The sequence below is a fragment of the Mesoplodon mirus genome, assembly GCF_964341445.2.
Source record: "Mesoplodon mirus genome assembly, chromosome: 10".
Lineage (NCBI taxonomy): Eukaryota > Metazoa > Chordata > Mammalia > Artiodactyla > Ziphiidae > Mesoplodon > Mesoplodon mirus.
This window is the reverse complement of record NC_138986.1, coordinates 29,002,929-29,009,710: the sequence shown is the minus strand read 5'-3', so window position 1 is coordinate 29,009,710 and position 6,782 is coordinate 29,002,929.

The following is a 6,782-nucleotide window of genomic DNA, read 5'->3' as shown; positions in this document are numbered from 1 at the left end:
AACCAGTCCTACGTCAGAGGGGCTTGCACTCATGTTACTATACACATGAGTGACTTTGGACCACATAAATGGATCCTATAAAACTTACACTATATATATATATATATATATATATATATATATATATATATATATCTCCTAACTCCATTTTCCTTAGCTGGATTCTAAAGTGCTCAAAGCCATCCAACATGAAGAGAAATCTGGTGGAGGGGAAAGAAACAGTGATTTTTATAATTGTGATTTAATCACCAAGTATAACTAATATGTCTCATTCTTACAGATTTTATAGAAACTTATGACAGTGTAAGCACATTGGCAGGCCTTTTTCCCTTTCAGAATCTTCGAAGGAGACCATGAAAGAGGAGGGCTCTGATGTTTAACCTTCATTAACTTTACGGTGAATCACCTATGATGGATGTGAATATGAGCAAGTGACTTAACTCTCTGACCTCAGTTTCTATATCTGTCTATTTCACTGGATTCTTGTGAGGACCAAATAAGATAACGGCATATGATAGCCTGAAATGGACGGACTCATTTAGGTTTTTTTTTTTTTTTGCGGTACATGGGCCTCTCACTGCTGTGGCCTTTCCCGTTGCGGAGCACAGGCTCCGGACGCGCAGGCTCAGCAGCCATGGCTCACGGGCCCAGCCGCTCGGCGGCATGTGGGATCTTCCCGGACCAGGGCACGAACCCATGTCCCCTGCATCGGCAGGCGGACTCTCAACCACTGCACCACCAGGGAAGCCCTCTGAGTATTCTTTGAATAGTCCTTTTTTATAATAGCCTGATCTCATTTCATTGTAAAATTTTTTTCTCTAGTATATGACTTAAGACGTATATATTTGTTATTCTGTTTGTTCATTTAACACTTGTGCCAGTTTTTAAGTTACTGTTTCTCAGGTTATAACCTACTTGCAGAATTCTTGCTTCCTGTCCCTGCACTTCTGAGATCTGCTGGTTTGGAGGTCTTACTTCCCAAGGGAGGAATGCTCCACTGGGAATACAACAATACTTCTGCTGAGTTGGAAGATGAGACGGCCACCTGGCCAATTTGGAATCCCCATGCCACTGAACCAAGAGAAAAAGAAGTGGATTAGGCTACTGGCTAGGATGATTCACCCTAATTACCAAGAGGAAATTGAGCTGATGCCAAACAATTGGAGGCCTATATGTGGAAGCCAGGGGATTCTCTGGCTGCCTTTTAGTACTTTCACGTCCAAAAGTAAAGTTGATGGAAAATTACAGCATCCAAACCAGTCAGGATCACAGAGGGTTCAGAAGCTTCAGGAATGAAATTTGGATCATTCCACTGGGCAAAGAAACCTGGATGAGGTTCTGGATGGGGACAAAAAACAAAAACAAAAACAAAACAACAACAACAACAACAAAACACTCATGAAGTGGACAGTGGAAAAAGGAAGTCAGAAATATTATTCTTGTTCACGTATGTTTTATCCATTATACTTTTTAGTTGGTTATGGTTGGAATATTGATAAGCTCTTTTAGAGGAATATGTAATATTTTTTTAATGTATTTATTATTTATTTATTTATGCTGTGCCAGATCTTAGTTGCGGCATGTGGACTTCTTAGTTGTGGCATGCATGCAGAATCTAGTTCCCCAACCAGAGACTGAACCTGGGCCCCTGCATTGGGAGCATTGAGTCTTACCCACTGGATCACCAGGGAGACCCAAGGAATATGTAATCTTTAAAACAATCACTTTATTAAATTCTTTTTATTAATTATAACAGTTTTCAATCAATCCTTTGGGTTTTTCTAGTTAAAATAATCTACAAAGAAAAATAAATGTATCCTTTCTTTCCAATAATTAATTTTTAACTTCATTATGTTTTTGGTGAGTGATTGTGGGTTTTCTAAGTTTATAAGAATAATACTTGTTCATAGTAAAAGTTTATATGTAGGAACAAATAGAAGTTGTAGTTTTCTCCTAGGCTTACTACAATTCCACTACCCAAATGTAAACATAATTGATAGTTTAGTATGTGTTCTTTCAAGTTTATCTCTACACATGAACTTCTGTGTTTGCATGTATATTTATTTATTAACAAAAATAGAGCTATATTATATATGCTTTTCTGCAATTTGTTTATTTACTTTAACATATTTTAATATCAATAAATATAGTTCTACCTTATTTTAAATAGTTACATATTATACCATGTATAAAAGTTCTCTAATGTATATATTTAATACTCTGTTGTTGAGTTTCCCCCCCACTTTTTTTTTTACAGCATATATCCTTGAACATACATTTTCATATAGTTATATGACTTTTTTCTCCTGGACAGATTCCTAAAAGTGGAACTGTTGGGAAAACATTTTGCTTTTTTTTATGATAGTACCACTCTTGTGACTAAGGACGCACTGCATCAAGTAAATTAATTTTTTAAAGATGCTTTCCTGTGAATTGACTTTTTTTTCTTACCTTGACTTAAGTAACATATCATGTTTAAAGAATTTAAAAAAAATTTTTTTTTAATTCTAGAGAATTTACAGCAGCAAAACTACTGGCTTAAGAAACAAGCACCTTATTTCTTTTTTTTTTTTTTTTTTTTAGTATTTTTTTTTTTTTAACATCTTTATTGGAGTATAATTGCTTTACAATGGTGTGTTAGTTTCTTTTTTTTTCTTTTTTTTTTTAATTTTTTGCCTTATAACAAATTTAATCAGTTATACATATACGTATGTTTCCATATCCCCTCCCTTTTGCGTCTCCCTCCCACCCTCCCTATCCCACCCCTCCAGGCGGTCACAAGGCACCAAGCTGATCTCCCTGTGCTATGCGGCTGCTTCCCACTAGCTATCTACCTTACGTTTGGTAGTGTATATATGTCCATGCCGCTCTTTCACTTTGTCACAGCTTACCCTTCCCCCTCCCCATATCCTCAAGTCCATTCTCTAGTAGGTCTGTGTCTTTATTCCTGTCTTACCCCTATGTTCTTCATGACATTTTTTTTTCTTAAATTCCATATATATGTGTTAGCATACAGTATTTGTGTTTCTCTTTCTGACTTACTTCACTCTGTATGACAGACTCTAGGTCCATCCACCTCATTACAAATAGCTCAATTTCATTTCTTTTTATGGCTGAGTAATATTCCATTGTATATATGTGCCACATCTTCTTTATCCATTCATCCGATGATGGACACTTAGGTTGTTTCCATCTCCGGGCTATTGTAAATAGGGCTGCTATGAACATTTTGGTACATGTCTCTTTTTGAATTATGGTTTTCTCAGGGTATATGCCCAGTAGTGGGATTGCTGGGTCATATGGTAGTTCTATTTGTAGTTTTTTAAGGAACCTCCATACCGTTCTCCATAGTGGCTGTACCAATTCACATTCCCACCAGCAGTGCAAGAGTGTTCCCTTTTTTCCACACCCTCTCCAGCATTTATTGTAAGAAACAAGCACCTTATTTCTTGAAAATTACTTTCAGTTGCTAATTCACTGTAGAAGAAAATCTGACAATATATACTTTTTAGATTATAATTGTATAAACACACCAATATTAAAAGATTTCTCTGGAATTTATGGACCATTGGAATACATCCATGTAAATTCACAAGGAAGAAGAGAACTATTTTCCTAACTACTTTGCATTTACTCAGGATTTTAGTCTATTCTGCAGAGCTCTATTTTTGTATTCTCTTCCTACAGCTGGAGGAAAAATAGACTGAGCCTTACATCTCTAAACCTTCATGACTTGGCCACACAGAGTTTTGAGGACACCATGACTAGGACTGGATGATATGCTTAGTCAAAACCCCTCTGGGATAGGGAGGGTGGGAGGGAGATGCAAGAGGGAGGAGATATGAGGAAACATGTATATGTGTAGCTGATTCACTTTGTTATAAAGCAGAAACTAACACACCATTGTAAAGCAATTATACTCCAATTAAAGTGTTAAAAAAAAAAAAGCCCTCTTCCTCCTTGGTGTCTGTCTAAAGTGGGATTGGTGAAAGAAATTGTGGGACAGTGTATTGTCTCAAACCAAAGAGACTCAAAGAATATCAAAATGGCCACTATCTTTTGTAGTACAAAGGGGTAGCTTGTAAAGTAGGTGGCAAAGAATAATAAGGATTTAGTCCCTGGGAGATTTCTTCAAGGTCTCCTTTGTTCCTCAGGACTTCTCTTCATTATTTATTGAGGATTTACTATGTTTCTAGCATTATGCTTAGGATTAGGAATAAAGCACTAAGCAAGATAAGTCTGTTTAGAACAGCAGTCTTTACATTTTTTTCTAGTATACTCCCTGAAGTAATTTTGAAAAACTACATGGCCCCTTGTACTGTTTTAGGTTGATATATTGTTTTATTTGTGGGAGGAGCTCCATGTCCTTCTATTTTCAATCTTGATCCAGGCTCCCTCAAAAAAGTTAGTTGATATATTATTTTAAAATTAAACTGAAAAAGGATGTAATTTCTGCCATTTGTGACTAAGCAACAAATCTATCACTCTGATGTTAAAATGGAACTTGTGATGTTTCTTCAAAATATAGAACTTTTTCCACTAACAACTCCATTATATTAACATTTATTAATATTCTGAATTCTTACCAAGTTTTGATTGAAGAAAAAAATGAGACTTTTATCTAATAAAATGAAACTAAAAAAGGGCTACTGAAGTCTTATCATTCACCGTCCTAACTGCATAAAAGCTGCTGAGTCATTTAAAGGATCTACTTTTCTATTTCAATGTTTGAGTTCAGACTTTTATAATTTTAGAAAGAATGCTTAGGGAATATATGGTCCAATCTTCTATTCTCCAGGGGAGACAACTGAGACCCAGAGAGGCAAAGTGATTTGCCAGAGTCTTGCAGCTGGTTGGTGAACTTGGGATCCTTAGTTATCACTTGGTGACTTTTTCATTATCGTGTGATCAGAAATGCTACAACCTCTTTAGTAGGTGTAAGTAAAAATTAATGAGAGCAGAAAGATCCCACATGCCACAGACCAAGTAAGCCCATGCGCCACAATTACTGAGCCTGCGCTCTAGAGCCCCTGAGCCACAACTACTGAAGCCCACATGCCTAGAGCCCATGATCTGCAACAAGAGAAGCCACTGTAATGAAAAGACTGAACATCACAATGAAAAGTAGCCCTCACTCGCCACAACTAAAGAGAGCCCGTGCACAGCAAAGAAGATCTAATGCAGCCAAAAAATAAGTAAATAAGTGAATTTTAAAAACCCAATAATAATACTGTATTTTGTACCAGTGAGACAAAGTCCTAGATATAATCACTTCTTTTCACTTTCATTTGTATTTTTACCATTTTATTTCTTCCATTCTATCTATGAAACATTTTATTTAAAGTTTTGAATTAGTTTTACATTTCTATTTGGGACAAATTTACCATCTCTTTCTGTTTTTTGCACATCTTATTTCAATTTCACTGAGAAAAATGGAAATAAATTCAATTTCATTTTACAAAAGTAAAACCTAGAAGGATTGATTTTCATCATTTAGTGTCATAGATAACAGAATTTGACAAATAATGCAATCTTTGAAGATAATTTTAGAATGCACCTTTGAGCTAATCAATACCAGTCCCATCAAATGGTTTGAAGAAAATTTTAAGACCTGTTATGCTAGTGAAATAGTTTAATTCTGTCTAGTTCAATTGCTACCAATAATATAACAGATTTCTGGTATTGTCAAAACTCAGTTTGGTAACTAAATAAAGTTCATAAACAACTATGATGAAACTATAGGAATACTTTATTGAGTTACTATTCAAATTAATAGAAAAGGGCCTCCCTGGTGGCGCAGTGGTTGAGAGTCCGCCTGCCAATGCAGGAGACGCGGGTTCGTGCCCCGGTCCGGGAGGATCCCACATGCCGCGGAGCAGCTGGGCCCGTGAGCCATGGCCGCTGAGCCTGCACGTCCAGAGCCTGTGCTCCGCAAAGGGAGAGGCCACAACAGCGAGAGGCCCGCGTATTGAGGGAAAAAATAATAATAATAATTAATAGAAAAAACTTCAAACATGTTTAATAACTTCCTATTTGTGATGCAATTTTCTAATATAAAAATGAGACGGACTTCCTTGGTGGCACAGTAGATAAGACTCCATGCTCCCAACGCAGGGGAGGTTCAATCCCTGTTCAGGGAACTAGATCCCATGTGCATACCGCAACTAAGAGCTCGCATGCCACAACAAAGGAACCCATGTGCTGCAACTAAGGAGCCCGCCTGCTGCAACTCAGACCTGGTGCAACCAAATAAATAAATAAATAAATAAATAAATAAATAAATAAATAAGAAATGAGAAAATTAAGAAAAGGAACTAGATTACAGAAATGGTATTGATATCTAAATTTTCTATTTTTCTTGCAGATTTCTTTGTCAAGTACAGGCTCTGATATAAAATACAAACTACTGTTTTTAATGCTACATTTCGTATATATTTTTATGTTCTCCCAGGATAACTGAAGTCAACATAGAGGGCAAACGTTGACTGAGAGTTAAACTAGATACATAAATTTATAATATGAAACACAATGTGTACTGGGAATTCCTCACTCGAAGAAAACCTAATATAAAACTTAGTCTAATATATATATGGTGATAATTCACAATGCAAGTTTCTACCATGAAATAGAAATGTCCTAAATGTCAAAAAGAGAAAATCCTTTGAGTGAAATGTTTTGTGAGGGACACCTGCTCTATTTATTTTATTTTATTCTCTATCTTATTTTATATTTTATTATTTTAAAAAATTAGGTAAATTGTTGTTTTGGCCTTCTCAGTACCC